The 24,828-nt window shown below is 41.6% G+C and overlaps 1 protein-coding gene, 1 long non-coding RNA gene and 1 pseudogene across 3 annotated transcripts in view; 2 read left to right on the forward strand and 1 right to left on the reverse strand.

Moving 5' to 3' along the window:
- The window catches only part of ALPK2 (alpha kinase 2), a 119,409-nt gene extending 106,401 nt beyond the window's left edge, over positions 1 to 13,008 (reverse strand). For both annotated transcript variants that reach the window (XM_053571816.1, XM_053571817.1), the window contains exon 1: positions 12,710 to 13,008. The gene's annotated coding sequence lies outside the window, so the exon portion shown is untranslated. The remainder of the gene's footprint in view (positions 1 to 12,709) is intronic.
- The window catches only part of LOC128571950 (uncharacterized), a 30,982-nt gene continuing 12,326 nt past the window's right edge, over positions 6,173 to 24,828 (forward strand). The window contains exons 1-2 of the long non-coding RNA XR_008376005.1: positions 6,173 to 6,305; positions 16,859 to 17,013. This is a non-coding gene — a long non-coding RNA (uncharacterized LOC128571950). The remainder of the gene's footprint in view (positions 6,306 to 16,858; positions 17,014 to 24,828) is intronic.
- On the forward strand, positions 14,628 to 15,289 carry LOC128571947 (60S ribosomal protein L9-like; annotated as a pseudogene).

Consider the following 24,828-nt stretch of genomic DNA (forward strand, 5'->3'; position numbering starts at 1 on the left):
CTCACTACTCTACCCAGCAGATGCATGCCAGTGCCGCTCAGCCAGACCCACCCTTTGTGGGGCCCCAAGCTTGGAAATAGCATTCAGCCTTATCCAAACAGGAGTACCCCACTTACAGAGCAGCTCTCCCACATCATGGAGCCCAGAAAAAGGAAGGAGCCACAGCGCAGTGCTGTTAGCACGAACCTGGAAGGGCAGTGAGGAACAGCAAACTGTGCATCCAGGGATGTTGAGGGCCCCCCAGCAAAAGCCTGAACTAAGCTCTTGGTGGGAGAGACAGGGTCAAAACAACCACATTTGACTTGCAGAAGGGGACACCCATTTCTACATGGGTGTCAATAATAACTGCACTATTTAGAACTAATTCCTCCCTATTTTCTCCCACTTTCCAGTTTGTCTCAAGCACCCTGAGAATCGGGTCACCAGGGACAAGTTCCCTGACGAGTACTTCAAGGTTTCAGCAACACCAAAATCTTCTGCTGAGCAGCAGTGGATAGAGGCAGAGGGAGCCCAGGTGAGAGAGACATTTGGGGACTTTGGCCTCAGTAGCAGGATCAGCTACATAATTTGCAGGGCCCAATCCAAGATGAACAAGAGGGGTTCCTTGTCCTTCCTAAGAGGGTGACAACAGAGCATTAAATGAAGATACAGATTTTGGCCCGTGAGGCAGGCCCTGCTTGGTAGACAACACTCTTGGAACATTCTGCCCACTAATGCCCACTAGGGCTGTCCTCTGAGGCCTCTCCCGGAAGTTCCCATAGCATTTCCTCAATCTCAAGATGTTCTGTTTAGAAATAAAGTGGAAACTGTATTTCCCAAAAGCATTCCCAAACTGCGCCTATGTGAGAAACCCATGCTGTCTGACTTTCAAGGTAGAAAATATATTCATTTTGAATACACTGCCTTCTCTTCCTTAGCAAGAGATGTGCAAGGAAGCAACTTCACGCTTAGACCTAAGATTAAAGGAATTCACCTAATTGGTAGAAAGAGCTACAGCTCTTCGATTTTACAAAATTGAAATTACATGGGAGCATCAAAAAGGAAGAAAACTGCTTGGGCATGGGGCTGAGCACATCAGCTGGGAGAGAGGATTGAGACAGGAGTTTGGGGAATTGGATGGCTGCTAAGACAGGTGTGGAAGACTGAGTGAGAGAGATTGTAAAGAAGATTTTAAGAAAGTGAGCTTTGTGATCATGAATGGACCTTTTTGATGTCCTTTAACAAAGACTTGACCCACATCTCCAATTTTTAGTTACAGGACGTCTTAAATACAGCTGTGCAGAGCCTGGGCCACAGGGAGTCCCTCGTCAATAAGCATTGTATTTCAGAGTACAGTAAGCCCCTCTCTGTACAGATGATAAATTACCTGCACAGAACAGGAAGAAAAATCATCTGCAACCTGGCAAAATGGGTGCTTCCATTCCAGTTTAGGTTACAAGTACATTTGGTGGTATTAAAAGCCAAGATTTAACACATATTACTACTTACAAGTCATAATAATGTGTAATGGAAAGTTCCAATCTTTTTCCAACTAGATTGAAAAAAGTATCTACAAAAATAATTCAAAAGGACAACTTTTATGATACCCATCTTGCACAAGAATGAAAATGTTTAAATAAAACTCAGTGAGTGTTGTTGAACTATTGTAATGAGCAAATGAATATACCAGAATGAGCCGGTCCAACAAACCAATAACAACCAATGGTAACAGGCTGTCCTCTCAGAGCTGAAGAAATATGGGCCCATGCTGCCAAAACATGCTAGGGACAAAGACTTTTCTTTTCACAGCGATGTATTTGCTTACCCCATCTTAGGGGTTCAAGGTGGGTTTAGAAGCTAGCTAGGACTGTAGATTCATTTTGAAATAAAAAATCAGTATTTCTCAGCCTGAATGAATAAATAATTTTAGAGCACATATAAGCCTATGACAAAAATAACAAAATCTAAGTCCGATTTTAAACTGGTTATGGTATTTCACAACTAGCAGTGCAAATTGTATTCATGTGCTCATCCACTGTCATGGACTCAGAACAGGACATGGAACAGGAGATGACAAACATATAAAATGTGCCTTCAAGTTGGAACTGCCAGTTCACATGACCCATTGTGATGCGCAGTCTCTCCAACATCTCTTTCTCTCTCTCTCTTTTTAGCAGATTTACTGAGATGTAATTCCCACACCATACAGTTCACCCTTTATTTAAAAGTGTACAATTCAACGGCCTTAATATATTCAGAATTGGGGCGGTGCCTGTGCTCAGTCGGTAAGGCACCGGCCCCATATACCGAGGGTGGTGGGTTCAAACCCGGCTCCAGCCAAACTGCAAAACCAAAAAATAGCCAGGCATTGTGGCGGGCGCCTGTAGTCCCAGCTACTTGGGAGGCTGAGACAAGAGAATCGCTTAAGCCCAGGAGTTGGAGGTTGCTGTGAGCTGTGTGAGGCCACAGCACTCTACCGAGGGCCATAAAGTGAGACTCTGTCTCTACAAAAAAAAAAAAAAAATATATATATATATATATTCAGAATTGTGCAACCATCAATCACCACAATTCATTTTAGAACATTCTTCTTTCCCCCCAAAGAATCACTAGACCACTTACCTCCCCATTTCCAGTCTTTGAAAGTCAGAGAGTTTGGGTTTTTTACATAGGGACAGTTTGAGAATCGTAGTTCCCACTTCAAAACATGCACACAGCCCGAGGCAAGCACTAATCTATTTTCTGCCACCCTGGATCTGCCTGTTCTGGACACTTCATATAAATAGAAGTTTTCACTTGGCATGTTGTGTTCAAGGTTTGTCTATGCTGTAGCCTCTATCAGTATTTCAGTTGCTTTTCATGGCTGTTCTTAGGAGCACTCATGCAGAAGGATCACCTCCCTAACTCTCCATATTCCTAGGGGAGTTTGCCCCAACCCATAGGGGGCTCTCAGGGCTGGAAAACACTCTCCTAACCAGGAGGCATCATGGACCTGTGGACCAAACCCAGCTTTTGTCATCTGTCAGGGACAAATCCACATCCAGCTCTGCCACTTACCTAGACAAGGTATTGCGCCTATTTCCTCATCTATGAGGATTAGAATAGTGTATGTCAGTTGCCTCATGAGAATCTGTTACATAATTGATTTTCATAATTTTAATCACTCCAGTATAAGGAAAGACTTCACTTGTTTCATCAATTTCCTTTCCTGCTGTGGGTTACCACAATGATTTCTTTTTTTTTTTTTTTTAAACATTTGAAGTGATGCAGTAGTTAATGTGTAAAAATCTCTCCTTGTGTGATGCTCAGTTGTAACAGTAATTAATACACAGGACACAAGTCCTCCCTTCCCCATTCCTGGAGACCACTTCTGTGGACGAAGAAGGGAGAAAGGACAAATCAAGCTGCCAGGACTCGGGCTGACGCTGAGGAGCTCGTGTGTCATCTGTGACTCCTCTCTCGGTACCTACTTCCTGACTCTGCTGTCCCACATGTGAAAATACTGACAAACACACACTATTTGACTCACACAGTCAGTTTGGTTACCACGAGTCTCAGCCACAGGGCACTCATTGTACCCTGGAAAGGAAAAGGACAGTTAAGTCAGGCCAGGGTTCAGGTTTCGTGGCTTCTCTGAAGGTGAGAACTCTTGATGACAGATTTATCATTCTCTGCCAAACATGAATAATCAATATTCAATCGTTGGTATATTGCAGGGCTTTACAGACAGCCCTGCAGAGATAATGGGTTAACTAGAAAGAATTCTGGATTTGCCCTATTTTTCATCCTTTTCTTTTCTTTTCTTTTTTTTTTAGCTATATGGTCGGTCCATGGTCCATCTTTCCAAAAATGATATTTACTTCTAATTATACAGATCCTAAATGGATACATTTGCGTTCTTAAAAATACATATAAAAGTAAAGCCCCCTCCAAGCCCATCCCTCCATCTCAGTATTCAGCCAAGAGGAAGGATTTGGTATTCTTTGGGGACATTTTTCTATTTGTTACATAGATAATCATCTAAATATATAACTTCGTTGTATGTTATGGCTTTAAGGGTATATATGTATGTAAGTATATATGGTATATGCTTTCCTGACCATTGGCTTATTTTACTTAGTATTAAGTTTTGGCAATCTTACAATGTCTATCCAATCCAAAAAAGGCTGCATTAGTTTTTAAAAACTGCCAGATGACATTAGTATCCATAATATGGTAATATCCAACTTTACCTGTCTGCTCTTTCTTGCACTGATGTATAGCTTGGCTGGAGTGTTTTCGATTTGCAAATGAGTCTCAAAGAATATCTTTGTACCTAATGCCTCCTTAGCCACAAAAGTGGTTCTCTAAATTGGATACCAAGAAATGGAATTGCTGGAGAGAAGAGTAACCACATATCATATTTAATAAACACTCTAGGATGGGCAGGGCCCTTGCACAGAATGGCAGAGTGATGTGGTCCTGGAAGGGGGCTTCCTAGGCATGCTGCCTGGGCTCAGTCTTAGCTCTGCCACACTCCAGCTCATCCTCTCTCTGCCTCAGTTGCTTTCTCTGTAAAACTAAGATAAGATGGTTATAGTCACTTGGATGTTATGATAATTAAGTGAGTGAGTCTGTCTAAAGCTCTTCTGAACTGTATCTATAGTAAGCACTATATAAGCTTTAGCAGCAGTCATTGGCTTTGGGTTTAACATCAGCAAAATTACAAAAATAATCTCTGTCTCCCAAATTGATGGAGATCAAGGAAGGCTACAGAATTGTTATTTGAACATTTAAAATACTTGAATGATGCCAAGTTTTATTTTGGCTAATCTCTGCCCCCCCAATTCCCCTAAGATAGCCAGAGGTGTGACTGCTGTCAGCATAAAGTCCACTGTCAGCGGAAGGCGTCGGACAAGAGCTCACAGACCATGGGTAACCAGCTCTTATGGAGCTGCCAGGAAGCCAGCAGTCAGAACGCTTTCTCCATGGGAACAGCAGGGATTAGTTCCAATTACCCAGCCTAATCCATGGCAATTGTGTTCCTGAACTTGGCCTCTCAGTTACTACAGATTTAGACACTGTATCCACTTTCACTTAAGTCAGTCCCATGTGAGTTAAGGACCTTCCCCAAAGATGGTTTCCAGAAATGTGGGCAGTGGGTGGGGACAATTAGCATGTTTGGGGTGTCTACTGTGTGTCAGCCTCAGGCTGAGCACTTCACAGACAGGTCACACTTCATCCTCGCAGCAGCCTACCAGGTGGATGTTCTTTCCACTGGTAGGACATGGGAACTTAAGTAACTTTAAAGGGTTGAACAGGCCTAATTCCTGGTAGCCTGAAAGTGGCAGAGTTGGGAGGTGAGTCCAGGGTAGTTAGAAACTAAATGGATGGGCAGCATCTGTGGCTCCAGGAGCAGGGCACCGGCCCCATATGCCGGAGGTGGTGGGTTCAAACCCAGCCCCGGCCAAAAACCGCAAAAAAAAAAAAAGAAACTAAATGGATATGCTCTCTTTGGCATGATTTTAGAGCTGTGAGAAAAAAAGGCAAAAAAATAAGCACATGAAAAGACATTCAACACCATTAGTCATCGGGGAAACACAGGTTAAAATCTCAAGGAGAGATTTTACGCACTGGGATGGTATAATGAAGCGGACGGCCAAATGCTCCTGAGGATGTGGAAAGAGCATAAACCCTCGTATGCTGCTGGTGGGAAGGGGAAAATGGTATTCTTTGGGACATTGGAAAATACTCCAGCAGTTGCTTATAAAGTTAAACAAGAATTTATCAAATGACTCAGCAATTCCACTCCTAGGTATCTTCCCAAGAGAAATAAAAGCAAACATGCACACAGAAATTTGCCTACAAGTGTTCCTAACAGGACTGTTTATACTGCCAGTCCCCGAGTTACAAACATCGGACTGCTGTATGACTTGCACTTACAAATGGAGGCTATGACAGGTAATAGGTAAATGTACCTGCTACAACGTCCATACAAATTCAACTTAAGAACAAATGTACAAAACCTATCTCATTCATAACTGGGGGCGGGGGCTGCCTCTAATAGCCAAAAATTGCAAACAACCTAAATGTCCCTTGGAAACCACCTAACTGCCCAACTAGCAAACAGACAGACAAAATATGATGAAACATACAATGAGATACTACTGAGCAACTACAAGAAACCAACTACAGATCCGTGGTTCCACATCGACGAACCTCAAAAACATTCTCATTACGCTCAGTTGGAGAAGCCAGACACGGAGACCACATAGTGTATAATTTCATGGATATCACACATCCAGAAGAAGCTGTGAGGACGGAAAGTGGGTTAATAGTTGCTGAAGGTGAGAGCAGTGGGGAGAAAATACTAACTAACAATTAATGCACATGAGGGATATTTGGGGGGGGGGGTGACTACAATGTTCTAAGACTAATCTATGGTGATGGTTGCCCAGCTTGGTGAATTACATATTATGCAAAATGGGCCTCAAGAAAGTTAATTTTAAAACTAGAGGCACGAAAAAATACTAGAGACAAAAAGAAGATAAACATTTAATGAGCACCTGCTATATTCACTGCAGCATCATTTGTGATAGAAAAAGACTAGAAACAACCTAAATGTTCATCAGTAGGAATCTGATGACAGTGTGTCTAAGCAAAGGGATCAGTTCTTTTTCATTTTTTTACATCAACGACATGCATTTAGAGAGAATGAGATAGCTCAGTATATGTTGATATGATACATTTAGTGAAACAATATATAGAAGTACAGAGAATCCTATCGCTGGTATAAGCAAAAAAAGAACCATCATCTAAAATGCTTGCTTATGCACATAATGACCTAGAAATACACAAGCAGCTGGGAGCCTGGTTGCCCTCAGGTGGAGGCCTGAGTGGATATTTTGTATTTATGTATGTTACCTAATAAACAAGCAAAATTTAATTTTAAATAGTAATAGTGAGCACCTCCAGGTGCAGTGTCACATAGATACGGTTGAATGCTAAGCTGACTGCTCTTCTTTCTGAATTTGCTTTTAATTTTTTTTAAGGTGGAATAGAGAGTCTTTCCATTGATATTTCTCTTCCTTGCTATTTAAAATCCGCAGCAGTTTCTAATTCTTTAAGGAAGGGCAGAAAACAAACAAACAAAAACCCTTAAGGTTAAGCACGAGAGTTTAGTACCTCCCTGATTTTACAATTGAAAAACACACCTGAAACACAGACAGATCAAGGAACTTTTCCAAGCTTGTTAGTGGCAGTGTCCAGGTTTCTTGATTCTGATTTTCAATTTATTGTATGGAAAGGATACCCTCCCCTGCCTATCTTAAGATAAAGACAGAAGAGAGTAGAGTTTAGGGTATATAAAGGTGTGACAGTGTCCTAATCAGATCCACTTCCATGAGGCAACTGGTTAAAATCACTTTGATTTGAAGGTGATCGTGGTGGGCTGACTGCTGTATCCAAATCTGGGACAAGTCACCAACATCATCACAAACACTTGAACTCTTTCTGACTCCTTCTCCTCTCGTCCCCCACATCCTTCCAGGCTCCCTGTGTCCCATGCTCACTCCTGTAAATAACAAGAACCCCACAGCAACCCTGAGTTCTCCCTCACGGTAGAAATGCAAGCATCAGAGATGGTATAGGGCCAAACCTGGGAAATCCCTGCCCCTTAGTGGACAAGATTAAGACTCATCTTGGATGTCATTAACTCAGCCTGAATTTATTATACTAAACTAACCACCTCTCAGTAAGCTGACTCAAAAGTATCAGCTGTGGGAGCAGCAGGAGGGGTGCAGAGGGCAGTGGCCCTGTGACCTCTGCCTTCTCTACCAGCATTCGTTGGTTCAGCCCAGAGTGTCTTAGGAGAACAGTCCTTACACAATGCCTCCGCTTGCCTTATTTTCTGAAGATTTTTGTGTTGTTGTTCTGTATCTAATCTTGTTCTAGTACATACAGCATGCCTTAGGCTTACGGAGCATCATGCCCAATAAAGGGGCCTCCGGGTGTGGTGCCACATCCTGGGGTTTGCTCCCTTCTGAGGAGGGACTATTCTGTGGAAGAACATGCTAACCTGTCTGAGCTGAACCTTAAAGTAGGATCATCCTAAATCTTTAGAGAATGAACATTGCTCATGGCTAACCTTACGACTAAGGGAAGAGACGGTGTGACTTTAGAGGCCTTTCTGCAAAATAACTAAAACCTCTTACACTGGCTATTTTGCTTGCCCTCCTAACCTCATTCAAGCCTCTCTCTTCACTTGGCAGCCCCCTGACTGGCCTAAATGGCTCAGTTACTGATGGGTACTTACTCACTGATTGGTTCATGAATTGAAGTCTAAGCCAATCAGCACACGGCGCACTTCCCAAAGTGAAGGAAGATCGGATCTGCAATGCTTAGGCTGTTCCTTGTCCTCTACAAGAAAAAGAGCGTGAGGATCCCAGGGAAGACCAATAGCTAGCTAGCGTGGTACTATGAGAAAGCTGGCCTGAGGTTAAAATCAAAACAGTGGGGCAGGGACTGCAAAAATGCAGAGAAACAGAGCCAGCTTCTGACCAGACTCTTGGACTTTTTCACTGTATGAGCAATAAATCCCCATCATTGTTTAAACTAGTTTGCATTGATTTCTTTATTCCCTCTACAAGACATACTGAAGTGTCCATACCCTCTCCTGCTCACTCAGCTCACAGAGCCTGAAATTCCTGCCATTTGGTTCTCCATTCCGGTCTCTTAAGTTGGACACAATTTCCAACCAAGTTACAGACAGAAGTAATAGCTGTGAGACTAGACCCACCTTCCATCTCTTTCTGTTTTCAACCCCCTAGTGCTTATGCTAGCTTCTCTCTGAAGACTTCCTCATACCCCAGCTGGTGGGGGGCAGCCCCCTCCACAGTAGAGACGGCTGGCCTCAGAGTGGTGTCCCTACCTGCAGTGTTCCTCTCGGGCAGCTTGGGCCTTGAGCTGATTTCCTGCAGGGTACCTGATGAGTTAATCTTGTGTATTCTCTGCAGCACCAGTCCCTTGTACTTGTGCCTTTGACATGCCCAAAAAGTAAGGAAGGTTTCATGACTGAAAAGAACAAGCATCACCTGGGACCTGGCATGACACGCAAATCTGGGGGCTCTTCAGAATTGAAAAGCCTGGGGTGGAGCCCAGCAACCTGTGTTTTTACAAGCTCTCTAAGCCCTGTGGCACCTGAGCGTTGGGCACCCAGTGGACTCAGAGGAGGATTTTAAACTAGGGAGTGAGGAGTGAATAAGACAGGCTATCAAAGTGCAGTGTTGAAGATCAAGTGGCGAGGAAGGTTGAGTTGTGCTGGCCCCAGACATGACCATAGCAGCCGCAGAGTAGATGGCCCTGAAGGGGCAGGATGCAGTGTATCCAGACCTGAAATAACTCATCTGAGCTTCCCTTCAACCTGGTGTCCATCTCCTTGACCTGATGTCGAAGTCTCGTGATCATTTCTGTCCATTTGGGCCAGGCCAGGTAGGTATGCATCTGCAGAAATCCTGATCAGGGCTCCAAACCTTTGTTCTTTTCTTTCATAAAGGTCAGGCAATTATTCTTTCATTTTTGCCAACCGTAAGATGACAGGATCACTTTCTCCCAAGTTTCTTTACACATTTGTATTTTTAACCTCCCTCTTTGGCAGAATTAAGTGCATAATTACAGGGTTCCTAATAGTGCACCTGCAAGTAACTGAAGCAAAGAATTTATCAAGGTACTGTGACATGTCTGGGGAAAAGCTGTGCGGTATCTCAGTAAAAATAAGAGGCAAAAAGAATGACATCTGATTAAGTTCTTTGGAGCTGTCTGATAATCCCTGCTGATTCTTGTCTGCCCTCTCCCTCCCTCAGTCGCCCTCACTCCCTATCCGTTGTGAACCTTTATCACTGATCTCATAGTTCCAGCCCAGAATGTGGCCCCTAGACTGGAAACTGCATGGCTCCAAGACGGCTCACCTGCCACTGTCACTGCTCAGCCTCTCCATGGCCAGTCCACCTCAGAGAGTTCTTACCGCCATTGCCACCCCTGCCACTTTTCACTTCTCTTCTCTTCTCTCTCTCTTTCTCTCTCTCTCTCTTCTTTCTTTCTTTCTTTTTGAGACAGTCTCACTCTGTTGCCCAGGGTAGAGTACCATGGCATCTGCTTAGCTCACAGCAGCCTCAGACTTCTGGGCTCAAGCGATCCTCCTGCCTCAGCCTCCTGAGCATCTGGGACTACAGACACCCATCACAACACCCAGCTAATTTTTCTATTATTAGTAGAGAAGGGGTCTCGCTCTGGCTCAGGTTGGTCTCAAACTCCTGAGCTCAAGCAATCCTCCTGCCTCAGCCTCCTGGAATGCTAGAATTACAGGTGTGAGTCAGTATCCAGCCCCCCTGCCACTAGGCTGTGCTAAATAATTTTTGAGGAAGGGCTGTGTTTGTGCCTTAGTTTTCATAGTTTTTATAATATCACAACGATTTACTCATACACTAGATTTACCTTCCCTTCTGTTCTAGGGACTCCTGAACACTCATATTTAAATAGGATACCAATATTTACTAATTGTAAATCATCTAAGTATTTTTAGATGATGTTGATACATCTCTACCTCTGTTTTTATGTAATAAATCATCAACTAGTTTCAGTAAAAAAAATCTTCTCTTATTTATCCTAGGTGCATCCTTTTTTTCTCATTTTGCTTTCAAACATATTGCTTCCAAATACAAAATTTTTCTCAAAGAATTAATTGTCAGTGTTATGTTTGCTTAATCATAGCACTGATGTCAATAATGTATATTTCTATTACTTTATAAAGTTTATATTATGTTAGTTCCTGAAGTAAGTTTTAGTGGAAAAAAAAAAAGAGAGAGAGACTTTTAATTAACACAAAGTGAAGAACTAACTTTTATTGAGAAAACTACAATTTGGCAGATACTTTAGGCATATTTAGTTATCTAATCCCCTATCAGTCCTGTTAAAGTGGATGTTAGCATCTTCATTTGCAGATGAGGAAACTGGAGTTCAGACAGATTGGAAAACTGTGCTAAAGTCAAGAGTTGATTCCAAATCTGACTCCAAAGCTTGGGCCTGCTTCTTCAGGAGCACCCCACCCTTCCCACCCACATCAGAGTTCTTCCTCCACTACATCATCCTTATACTGGCTCATATCAACATGTAAGTGTGCATGGGGCTGTTAAAAGCTAATGGAATTGGAGGGAAATGACCAGGCGCCTGTAGCTCAGTGGTTAGGGCACTGGGGCTGGTGGGTTTGAACCCGGCCCGGGCATGCTAAAAAAAAATAAATAAATAGCCAGGTGTTGTGGTGGGTGCCCATAGTCCCAGCAACTCAGGAGGCTGGGGCAAGAGAATCGCTTGAGCCCATGAGCTTGAGGTTGCTGTGAGCTATGATGCTACAGCACTCTACCAAGGGCGACAAAGTGGGACTCTGTCTCAATATAAAAAAGAAAGAAAGAAGGAAGGAAGGAAGGAAAGAAGGAAAGAAAGGAAGGAAAGAAGGAAGGAAGGAAGGAAGGAAGGAAGGAAGGAAGGAAGGAAGGAAGGAAGGAAGGAAGGAAGGAAGGAACTGGAGGGAAAAAAACTTTGCAGGTGATGAAAATAGGAGCTCCACCCTACCTAGGAAATTTCCCCAGGTTGTGATGGAATGTTCTGTATAAACTTCAAAACACCGGTGTAATTTGAGAGCTCAAATGCATGATTTCCAAGATCTGAACACATTTATTGGCTATTTGTGCCTTTTCACACAGGATTTATGCAGCTGTTGATTCAGAAGGTAGCTCACAACATCCTCAGTTTCGATTCAGAAACGTCACAGAAAGAAAGCTCCTGCAATTTGCCCCCAGCTGGTATGCTATTGTAAAAGTGTCACACTAAAACGTGTTGGACTTCCCATTGCTGGTTAGTCTTCAAAAATGCTGGCTACCTTTCCTTAAGGAAAAGGAGGTGGAGAGGAAATAATAAGAGGAGAAGCAGTTCTGAATGCTGTTCTTGCTTTTATCTATTTTTAAATGATTGCTAGGTGTCTGTAACTGACACCCTTAATCAGTGATCTTAAAGTTTAGATGGGTTCATTAAAACATTATGTGATGGTGGTGGCATTTTATTAGTGGATTTTTTTTTTGGCTGTTTTCTGCCTTAAATTTTTTTAAAAAACTATTTAATGATTCAATCAATGTTTACATAAGCCATTTTGAAATGCCTAATAGCTTTTCAGCAACTTGCATTACCTATTGTCAGACAAGATACTGCTGTGTCTACCCACAAAGGGGAGGTTTTCAAACATTCAGATAGTCCAAGGTAAAAAGGATAACTTTTAACTAAAATATTCAATACTTTCTCAGGCAAAAATGTTGGGGGCCTGAGTTGCCTAGAAAATTGCCTCAGTTTTTTATGCTACTTTGCAGAGCCTTTACAAATCACTCCTTTGAGTATGTTTGTTTTGTCTAATTGTTAAGATAGACATAATGTGATATAAACTATTTTAATTACTACTAAGCCAAATTAAACAAGCATTTAAAAATAAGAATAATTTTCAAAAGGCATCAGAATAGACTTAAACTGCAATTCTTATGAATTTGGCTACTTTTAAACCCCATATTCCCAAATATCCCATATAGCCCCCACTTGTTTCATTTTGTTCTGTTTCATAAGGAAACAATTTCCTTTGTTGCAGAAAATGTAAACAACTATACAATTAAAGCACAGCTATTCCTTAGGTAAAAACCAAAGTCTATATACTTACTTTTCAATACTCTTTGTCCAAGAGATGGTAAAGGAGGGCTGGCTTGTCTGTGGACTCCCCAGGCTGTGTGTGAGGCATCGGCTTGGGTGTCCCTATCCCTGGCAGAGAGATTCAAAGGATTCAAAGGAGATACAGGGCTCAGGGTCTTTTTCTCCACGATCGGGTCAAAGCACAGCCAGAGCTGTGTCCAGTTTTAGTTCCTATCTTCCTAAGAGGGAAAATTCTGCGCCCAGGGAAGTTCTGGAAGAAGAGCATTTTCCCCCTGCCCTTGAATGAACGAGGTCATTGCTGGAGCTGGAGAACGTACTCTAGCATCACTGTGATGAAACTTGAGGGCTGTTCCTGCAGTAGGTGTCACACTTGTTGACGCCGCCGGGGAGGCCCTGGCAGAGGGGCCCAGTGAAATGCTGCCCCAGTGAGCTGATGAAACCCAGACGCCCTGTCACTGACCGCTGCTTGGGAGGCTGAGCTGCTGTCTGCAGAGCCACGCAGGGCACTGGGTTTAGTTGCTCACCCCTTAGAAAAGTAGAGACTCGCTGTCTGCTAAAGTCCTTTAGGCTGCAGTCACACAACTTGGAAAGGGTGTCAGGCAAATACACAGAGGAAACCCGAGGAAAGGGTGGCAGGGAGTGAAAATAGAAGTCATATGTTGTTCATTTACAACTGGTATTACAGTGGTGCTCTCACGTTCTCTGAGCGAGGCAGAAACCACAGAAGCAAGGCAGGACCCTCCCCTACCCTTACACACACACACACACACCCTCTTCCTATTTTGACTACAATAGTAAGAAAGAAGACAATGAACAAAGATCAAATGAAAGACCTCGGCCCTTATTCCTTCACATTTTCTTCTGGCAAAATAGACTTTTATAATGTGGGCATTTCTCTTACTGAATTTTGTCCAAGTCCAAGAAAGAACACAGAAGAATCCCTTAGCATCGTTCTGTAACTGCTTTGCCTCGCCGCTAAAGTATTTTAATATGCAACACCTGGAAACTGACAGCTTAGGAAAAAACCTCTTGTGAGACCCAGGGAGACAGCTAAAATTAGCAGCTCCGGGTGACTTTTAGAAGGACATAGCTGTAAATATTCACTCTGCAATGAGCACCACAACCCTCAAAAGCAAATTGTTTTCCATGCTATACCTGCATGGAATTAAATTTTTCCCAAGACAAAAAAAATCATCTGCAATGATTAAATATTAAGAAATATACAGTTGGTGTGCTCTGCTTTTCAGTTTTATCTTCAAATGAGGAGAAAGAGATTAAAAGCAGAGAGGTTCTAATAACTATCTCTTTGGAAACACATTTTATAAAATGCAACAGAATGCAGAAATCACCAAGTTTCTGTAGCTGTAGGCATTAGTTGGCTTTAGGTGACACTGGGGTTTTCACAGCGTAAGGTCTTTTCCACATAAAAGGAGATAACAGCCAGGAGGAAGGTGTGATGCTGAAGGATAAATAAAGGCTGTCACACATGGCAGGAGAGGGGAAAGCCAGTAGATAAACATGATGTGGTTATGCAAGAAAAGTTGCCTGAGAATTCTGCAATGGAAAAGTTGAAACTCTCACTATAAAACTTAATTTTGTTCCTCAGAAATAACTCAAAAGACTAATTTCCTAAACTTTTAGCAATCATCTCATAGAGAAATAAACATAAGGAGTAGACGGTTTTATACATAGGATGGATTTCACTTTGTTTGTTTTATTATTTACCTCATCCATAGAATTTGTGTTTTAATCTTAGGTTTGGGGAAGCATGATGAAAGAAAACTAAAAACTAAAACCTTGAAATTAAACTCAAGTCAATTTGATCTGAATTTTCTGGATTTTCAAAGTAGGGATAAGAGGAATAAGACCCTGTGCTCCCAATGGCATCAAAAAATGTATGACTCGGCCATACCACATCTACTGTGAGAATGAAGACCATTTCCAGCAATCAGACTGTCATGATCTGGAAAATGTTGGAGACACTCTGAAGGAACCCAGAGGAACACTGTAGGGGGACTTTAAACATCAGTGTAGAACTTGGTCTCCTTGGAAAAGAAAAAAAGAGGCTCTAGGTTAACTAAGTATGGAGAGATAGCAAGGAACTGGTGACTGTTCACACTATGTGTAGCCACCCTCAGAACATGGTCAAGGGCATCAGGCTGGGCTTCTATTACAAGATGAGGTCTGTGTGTGCTCACTTACTGTCAATGTTATTATCCAGGAGAACAAACCTCCTGTTGAAATCTAACATTTCTTGGGTGAAAAATACATCCACGGGGTTCAGATGAGACCAGGGGTTGCTTGTTCAGTATCTTGAGCCCAGAAAGATGAATTAATCCTAGAAAGAAACAATATTGAATTCATTTCAAATTCAGCTGCTTTGATTCAGCAAGCCATTACAGTTAAAAACAAGGATATCAGGATAGCGCCTGTGGCTCAGAGGAGTAAGGCGCCGGCCCCATATACCGGAGGTGGTATATCCTGCCCTGGCCCAAAACTACAAAAAAATAAAAAAACCAAGGATATCAGAAAAATTTTGGATGGTATCTATGCCTGTGAAAAAGCAGCAGTTCAGCAGTTTGATGAGTAAGATCTAAGAGTTGTCCAGCTACAGAAACAAGATGCCAGATGATTCCTAGGACCTATGTGTGGTATTTTCATGATGCAATAAAAAAAAGTTGAGTTTGTGATTAAAAGTAAAGATATAAAGGGCGGCGCCTGTGGCTCAAGGAGTAGGGTGCCGGTCCCATATGCCAGAGGTGGTGGGTTCAAACCCAGCCTTGGCCAAAAACCAAAAAAAAAGATTGCATAAAAGTAAAGATATAAACATGTTTGGCATCATTCCAAGTAGCACAATATAGAATATAAGAAAATATGTTTAGGTCAGGCATAGTGGCTCATGTCTGTAATCCTGGCACTCTGGGAGGCCAAGGCATGTGGATTGCCTGAGCTCAGGAGTTCAAAATCAGCCTGAGCAAGAACAAGACCTCCCACACACACATTGCGTCTCTACCAAAAAATAGAAAAACTAGCAGGGCTTTGTGGTGGGTGCCGTATAGTCCCAGCTGATGCAAGAGGATCTCTTGAGCCCAAGAGTTTGAGGTTGCAGTGAGCTGTGATAACACCACAGCACTCTAGCCAAGACGACAGGAGGTCTGTGTGTGCTCGGGAAGGGGAGGGGAGGGAAGGGAAAAGAAGGGAAGGGAAGGGGAAGGGAAATGTTTAATATCTATTTTTTTCTGAAGGTATAAAAGAAGGGGGAAAAAACTTCATTTGGGCGGGGTGTGGTTGCTCATGCCTATAATCCTAGTATTCTGGGAGGCAGAGGTGGGTAGATCACCTGAGCTCAGGAGTTTGAGACCAGCCTGAGCAAGAGTGAGACCCTTTCTCTACTCAAAATAGAAAAACTGGCCAGGGGTAGTGGCACATGCCTGTAGTCCCAGCTACTTGGGAGGCTGAGGCAAGAGGTTTGCTCAAGCCCAAGAGTTTGAGGTTGCTGTGAGCTACGATTTCACGTACTCTACCCAGGAAGACAGAGTCTTATTCTGTCTCAAAAAAAAAACAAAACAAAGTGAGACTCTGTCTCAAAAAACAAAACAAAACCTTCATTTGTAGGGAGATTTTCCTTTTAAGGAATGGAGTTGGAAATACATTGTGTATCAGATAGTTTTTAAGTCTTTCTCTGAAGGCCTCTGGAATTTCTGAAATTTCCTATTGTTTTCCTGTCTTTACAAATGAATGGGTGCCACTCAGTTCACCAACCAGTCAGTGGGGACTGGGATCTAGTCAGTTTCTAATTCATCTATCTGAACACAAAGAGCAAATTCATTAGGTTCTTACGCTGCTGCTTGTTGAGTCCACAATCTGGGCTTAGGTTGATTGGTACACGAGTGGCTTATCTGCTCTTTTAGTTCTTCCTGGCACAGATGGTCCTTGAACGTTAGTGGTGAGGGTGACAGCAAGCCCTTCCCAGCAAAGCACAATCTTTCCTGAGGCTTAGTACCAATCACCTGTCAGATCAGAGGTTCTGCCAGGGTCCTTGAGCCAGGCTGGAAACAAGCAGGTCACTCCTGCTGCATAGAGCTGTCAAAATCCGGGGAGAGTCCCCCAGTACTGAGAGCATCACTCACGTTCCCTCTCTCTGTGTGTCCCTGCCCAGGGCCCAGGGCTTCTCCTCAGTGGATGTGATCTGAATCATGCATTTGCAACCTTCTCTCAGCTCACCTGTTGAGAAAGCCTGCCACAGACTCTGGTAAATTGACTGAACAGACATTTTTTTTCTCCCTCAAGTACAGTGGCAAAAGAAGTATTCATGTAAGTAACACTTCTGGTGTTTTCATGGTGTTTTCATCTCAGGTAACATTTTTTTTTGTAAAATTCCTCATGAGAAGATGAAATTTAAAAATATTTGCATATAGAAGATAAATGTAAGCATACTTTCTGAAAGATGCATCACAATCTGTTTTCTCAAGAAAATAGGCAAGTTTGACAAGAAAAATCTTTTAGGGTATAAACTAACAAGTATGCTATAAAAACATATTTCTTTGTGTATTGGCATATATGCATATAATTGAAATATTAAAAAAATAAAAATAGGCCAGGCATGGTGGCTCTAGCACCTGTAACCCTAGCACTCTGGGAGGACAAGGTAAGATCATTTCAGGTTAAGCGTTGAGACCAGCTTCATCAAGAAAGACGTATCTCTACAAAAAATAGTAAAAGAAAAAATAAAAAAGAAAGATGTAGCCAGATGTGGTGGCACCTGCCTGTAGCCCTAGCTACTCAAGAGGCTGAGGCAGAAGGATCACTTGAGCCCAGGCCTTGGAGGTTTCTGTGATCTATGATCACTGATCATGTCACTACACTCTAGCCTCAGCAAGACCCTGCCTCAAAAATAAATAAATAAAATAGAAATAAAAATATTTTTCAAAGTAACAATAAAAACTACAATTTTATCAGAATTGATATATCTGAAAGAGACTTTTTTAAACATATAAATGTTATTTAGATTTTGGGATTAGTTTCCCCCAGAGTAGCAAAATTATAAATGGTAGGTGGGTTCACAGACGCACAAATATTTAATCCATCATGTTTCTGAAGTACACCTAAAAATTAAAATATCAAAACCAAGTTAAATTTCAATGTAATTAAAAATAAGAGTCTAAGTACCCAAACAAGGTCTGGCACAGTGGCTAACTCCCGTAATCCTAGCACTCTGGGAGGCCGACGCAGGAGGATCCCTTGAACTCAGGAGTTTGAGACCAGCCTGAGCAAGAACAACATCCTATTTCTACTAAAAATAGAAAAATCAGCTAAGTGTGGTGGCCAACACCTATAGTCCCCAAGAGCTTGAGGTTATAGTGAGCTGTGATAATGCCACTGTACTCTAACCCGGAAGACAGAGAAAACCCTGTTTCAAAAAAAAAAAGAAAGAGAGAAAAAATAATAAAAAGTACCTAAATTTTCAAGATAAAATTCTGTCATGGTTCATTCCAGTGCTTCAGTTTCATTTTGAAAACAGCAGAAATAAGCATTGCAATTCTCAGAACAAGTGCAAAATTCCAATTTTTATAAATTTGTATGTTGAGCTCTAGGCTACATTTAACAAACACTAAATCAAAATAGTAAGTTGATCAGTGTATGGAAATTAAAAAAAATTTTAAATATTTGCATATATTATCTATACTAACTTAAGCTTTTCTTTTCTTCTTTTTTTTTTTTGGCAGTTTTTGGCTGGGGCTGGGTTTGAACCTACCACCTCCAGCATATGGGGCAGCGCCCTACTCCTTTAAGCCACAGGTGCTGCCCTTAGCTTTACTTTTAAAGGCTTTTCTTATTATAAGAGCAACATCTACTTACTACTGAAAATTTTTAATATTTTCACTTTTCGAATTTCTAATCTCTCATAACCCAGACATGGCCACTATTAGCATTTGGGTTTTTTTGTTTTTCTTTTAAAGAGACAGGCTCTCACTCAGGCTGCAGTGTAGTCATACAGTGCAATTGTAGTTCATTATGACCTTGAACTCGTGGGCTCAAGCAGTCCTCCTGCCTCAGCCTTCTAAGTAGCTGGGACTATATGTGTGCTGACCATGCCTGGCTAATTTTTTTTTTTCTTTGCAGTTTTTGGCCAGGGCTGGGTTTGAACCGCCATGTCTGGCATATGGGGCTAGTGCCCTACCCCTTTGAGCCACAGGCGCCACCCGATAATTTTTTTTTTTTAGAGGTGGTATCTTGCTGTGTTGCCCAGGCTAGTCTTTAACTCCTGACTTCAAGTGATTTTCCTGCCTTGGTCTCCCAAAGCACTGGGATTACAGATGTCAGCTGTTGTTTGTGGAACCTGCTACAGTTTTTATTTTCCCTTTGTGCATTCTTATATACGTATATATGGACACCATTTGGATCATTACAGATGCTTTCAACTTACAATAGGACTATGTCCCAATAAACCCGTGGTAAGTAGAAAATGCATTTAATACACCTGACCTACAGAACATCATAGTTTAGCCTAACCTATTTTAAATGTCTTTAGAGGCTCGGCACCTGTGGCTTGAGCGGCTAAGGCGCCAGCCACATACACCTGATCTGGTGGGTTTGAATCCAGCCCGGCCGCCAAACAACAATGATGGCTGCAACCAAAAAACAGCCGGGCGTTGTAGCAGGCACCTGTAGTCCCAGCTACTTGGGAGGTGGAGGCAGGAGAATCGCTTAAGCCCAGGAGTTGGAGGTTGCTGTGAGCTGTGATGCCACAGCACTCTAGCCAGGGCCACAGCTTGAGGCTCTGTCTCAAAAATAATAATAATAATAATAAATAAATGTCTTTAGAATACTTAACCTACAGTTAGGCAAAAATCATGTAACACAAAGCCTATTTTACAGTCTCCCATACACACACACACACACACGCACACACACTCTCATATGCAAAGACATGAAAGGATGCTCAGCATCATTAATCATTTGGAAAATACAAATTAAAACAATAAATAAAACAAAAAAGAAAAAATAATTTTTAAAAGTTTTTATTTTTTAGCTTTTTAAATTATTTTAAAGTTTTTTTAATTTAAAAGAACCCAAGAACCCCAGCATGTCCACAAAAACGACTATAATAAGAACAACAGACAATCCCAAGTACAATGAAGATGTGAAGAAACTGGAACCCTCAGACATTGCTGTTGGGAATGTAAAACAGCACAACTGCTTTGGGAAAACAATTTAGTCATTTCTTTCTTTCTTTTTTTAATTTATTGTTGGGGATTCGTTGAGGGTACAAGAAACCAGGTTACACTGATTGCATTTGTTAGGTAAAGACCCTCTTACAATCGTGTCTTGCCCCTAAAAGTTGTGGCACACACCAAGACCCCACCCCCTCGCTCCTTCCAATTTAGTCATTTCTTAAAACATTGAACCAAACTTTACCATATGACCTGGCAATTCCACTCCTAGGAATTTCCCTATGAGAAATGAAAACACAAACCCAAACAAAAACCTGTATGCCAAAACCTGGAAACAATCCAAATGTCTGTCAACCCAGGAATGGATAAAGCAAGTTGTGCTTCTTACAGCAAAGCACAAGCGATGCATGCTATGGCTTGGATAAGCCTCCAAAACATGATGTGAACTCAGAAGGCCCCTGCTCTTCTGTAAGGAGCATGCGGGCCTTGTATTCAAGCATTCATGCTGTCTCATTTCCTTATCTGTTTAAGCAGTTGTCAGCCATGCTCTCACCTCTGTCCATTAGCAATGTGTCTGGATCAGAACTTAATGACATGGGTTGGTGACAACATATCACATTAGCACCTCAGAGACTTTTCACAAAGGATAGATTGTATACTGACATTAAGCTAGCATTTCAGGGGGGGCTCATTCAGGACCATAATATCTTGAACCCTGGGTAGAATTGTTTCCCCTGAACCCTGCTCCTCCCTACAGGTGCTCCAAGCAGGCCCATCTCCTGGGTTGTGGCAGACACTCTGTGGTACACCCTCTTCCCTTGTCTGGCCACCTCCTCATAACCTGTCATCAGGCCACCTTCCGGGCAGCTCTTTCTCCAACACTCCTGCACCTCCTTCCCTGAACTTATGTAGCATTCATTTGTTTTTATACTTTAATTTTGTGAATTTCTAAAATCAGTGGTAGTGATGGTAGGAGTTTTTCAGAGAATTTGGAGTAGGAAGACCAGGCATAGCTGAGCTCATCTGCCCCTAGAAATCCACGGTGGCCGAGGTGGGGAGATTGAGCCAGCCTCAGCCAATTATGCTTTGGTGGCCTCCTCTGACTACTCAATGACATCGCATGGCTATGTGCAATTTTCTTAATTATATTCACAAAATCCTAGAGAGATTGAGACCTGTCTTTTTATTTCTTTGGGGTTCCTGCCAGGGTTAGCGTAATACTGTGCCTATAGGAGATGCTCATGTGGATAATCCTTATCTAGATGTTTCTGTCTGGCACCAGCCAAGATACGAGATGCGTCCTGGATTTTCAGTCTTAAGAAAGCAAAGGAAACCTCTTTTTTGGAAGAACAAGAACAATTTCAAGGGCCCTTCATGATGATCTCATCCAGCTTCCTCATTTGATCCACCTTACAGATTCAGACATACTCAAAGACCTGGTGTGGGTGGGGACTGGAGAATAATTCTGCTACATTCTGAAGCCCACGCCTTTAAAATAGAGTAGTTCCCAATGATGGGAGGATTATGTATATAGCTGATGAAATCATCACTTGTGCCACGATGCGTTATTGCCCATTGTTTGGCTAGACCCTTCACTGGGAAAAAAAAGTCTCAAACCCCATAACTGTTATGGATTTCCCCACTTTAACTTTTCTCCATATAGTAAAGCTAAATACAGCTAACAAAATAGCTTTCCATTTTTGTCGTTAACATAGCAACTTATTTCTTTCCTCCACCAAAGATCTGAAACCAAATATCAATATCAACTTAATTTTCCTGTTAACCTCTTTCCAACCAGTCTGTAAGCCTTATGAGCTGTGTTTGCTCACCCTTCTGTCCCTGGCAATTACTACAGCACCTGGCTGGTACTAGCCCTAACCACAGTCCTTGAAACAATGAATGGATGGATCTGATTAATAGCACAGATTATGGTAGAATGTAAAATAGACCATAGTGTCCTGACAAGCCTTAGCAGGCACCAGCCCCAGGGAAGACTGAATTTTTGAAGTGTCATTTCCTAAAGCTTTTTCTTTCAATTCCATTTCTTCCCACTTTAGTATTTCCTCTGCCCTAACCAGTCAATGTTGTGAGATATTTTTGCCCTATAATTTCCATATCAATATAAAAGTACTGATGAAAACAAACCATAGACTTGCAGGAGATTTTCATCTCATTTTAACTGAAGTTTATTTGACCTTTAAAGCTTCGAACTTTACTATGCATCAGAATCACCTGAAGGTCTGGTTCATATGTAGATTTCGGGGGCCCAAAGATTTTCATTCAGTGGTTCCGAATTCAGGGTCACAAATATACATTTTTAACAAGCTCCCTATGTGCAAGTGACCAGTGAATCACTATTTTAAGACCTTTATAGACAATCAAGCACTTCTCATCAGATTATATAATCATTTTCTGCAGTCTAGGTTAGAATAAAAATTTGTGAAAAATCCATACTCCCTATAGTTTTAGGAAGTTAATGCCTTAACTTTGGAGGACATTGACATTTTTAAGAGAATCCGCAAAGAAAGCAAATATTTACCTCAAAGCCATTAAGCTCAATGGGTAGATTTCACCAACCTGGGTGCAAGTTGGAGTGTTGGGGATGGGGCAGGAAGAAGACACACCCTCTGAAATGTGCAATTACTCTAGTTAAATAAAGGAGGCACTAATTACCTGATTAGGGGAATCTAGCATTCCTTAGGTATTTATACAACGCTATTTCAAATGTAGGTTTAATAATCTATTATCACGGTTTAGGCTAGCGGTGAGAGTAAATTATTTTGTTAACTTTTGACTCAATTTTATTAGCACATCCGCCCCTAGATGTGTGACCCTGGATGTGTTTTATCTCCCAAAGTCTCCTTTGGTAGATGAGAGCAATTATAGCCCAGTCCTCGGGTAGATGTGAAGATTAAGTGAGTTACTTACGCAATATTCCTAACACAGTACTTGCTGTGTGGTATGTGCCCAGTAATTGTTAGTAATTGGTACTGTGATGACTTCTGCACACACAGACTTGCAGAAAACAAAATTTCTGCCCTCAGGGAGATGTGCTCAGGTAGCCAAGGAAGGTAGAGGGAGAGACCCTTCAGAGAAAAAGGAGGGGGAATGGGGCAAAAGATGCTTCACAGAAATGACATCGGAGGAGTTTTGAAGGATCAGGAAGAGAATTCAGGGTCTGTGGAAGAATATTCTGGTAAAAGCAACAGCTTGTGAAAGTGATGCACAAATGCTTAGCTTATTTAAGAGAACTGCAGAAGTAGTTCAGTATGGACGGAGTTATAACTAGCGGGAAGTAGGCAGAAAGGGTCTCTCGGACCCACCACCTATGCAGTAACATACGGCCTCCTTGTTCACAAAGGGCCCCGGTGCTTTTTATATATTTGCTTGTCACCATCTTGAAATTCTTTTTTTTTTTTTTTTTTTATTGTTGGGGATTCATTGAGGGTACAATAAGCCAGGTTACACTGATTGCAATTGTTAGGTAAAGTCCCTCTTGCAATCATGTCTTGCCCCCGTAAAGTGTGACCATCTTGAAATTCTTAATTTTTGAACAAGAGGGCCTGCATTTTCATCATGCAGGGAGCCCTGCAAATTATGGAGCTGGTCCTGGAAGCAAGTGTGATATGTGCTTCACCAGAAAATGAGGGGGGGTGGGGGGGATTTTAGGAATTAAGCGTTTTAAAGCATGCATACAAAGGTATGTGAACTTTATCACACATTGACTGAAGGTGGGGGATTTCTTTTAATTTAGCTAAGAAAACATCTGATGTTTTATTCTTCCGGTGATGATTCCTCTCTGAAAATCTTTTGTGTGCTTTCACCTGTGAGAATGACTGCTGCTTCTGAAATGTTGCCATGTATCTGAGTCCTTCATGATTTGCACAAAACTTTCTCCAAGTGGAATTGCTAGGTAAACAGTAAAGGTGTTTTCCATTTTAATAATATTAAGTTGTCCTTCAAAGAGTTATAACGATTTACTTTCTTCCTAGTAATATGAGATGCCAGATTTAAAACACCTTTGCCAATAAAATGTAGTATTGGAATTTTTTATTTGCAAATTAGTAACTATTTTATTATGTAATTGTATTTCTATTATTAAAAAGGTCAATCATTTTCTCATGTATGTATTGAAAAGCTATTTGAATTACTTTTGTTTGTGAACTGTTCATATTTTTCATTCATCTTCTTGCTAGTCTTTTTTATTTACCTACAAGAGTACTTTTTTATATTAAAGACAGTATTCCTTGTCCTTAGTATACTTATCAGTTTTTTATTTGCAATTTTCCATGGAGAAAATCTTAATTTGTGTGTGGGCAAATTTACCAATCATTTATTTGAAAGTTCTGAGATTTTTCATTTTCAGAAAACCCTTCCTACTCTGAATATAAGGACATTCTCCTGAATTCTCTTTTTGTATTTTTATAGTTTCATTTCTTAAAAATATAATTTAAATTTTTGATTCACTTGAAACTTGTTTTGGTATGATGCCTGAGTTAGGAAACAACTTTTTTTTTCCAATTGTCTCAACATTAAATTCAAAATGCAATCTCCCCACTGATTCTCAATGACACCTTCATTAAAATTTGAGTTCTTGGGCAGTGCCTGTGGCTCAGTGAGTAGGGTGCCGGCCCCATATACTGAGGGTGGCAGGTTCAAACCCGGCCCAGGCCAAACTGCAACAACAACAACAACAACAAAAAATACCGGATGGTGTGGTGAGCACCTGTAATCCCAGCTACCTGGAAGGCTGAGGCAAGAGAATCACCTAAGCCCAAGAGTTGGAGGTTGCTGTGAGCTGTGACGTTACAGCACTCTACTGAGGGTGACAAAGTGAGACTCTGTCTCAAAAAAAAAAAAAAAATTTGAGTTCTTGTCTATTTTGGGTCTCCTTATGGTTCTATATTCTGTTCCATTGATTTGCTATCCATGTGCTGATAGGAAGCCACTTTAG

This window comes from Nycticebus coucang, chromosome 19 (genome assembly GCF_027406575.1).
Source record: "Nycticebus coucang isolate mNycCou1 chromosome 19, mNycCou1.pri, whole genome shotgun sequence".
NCBI lineage: Eukaryota > Metazoa > Chordata > Mammalia > Primates > Lorisidae > Nycticebus > Nycticebus coucang.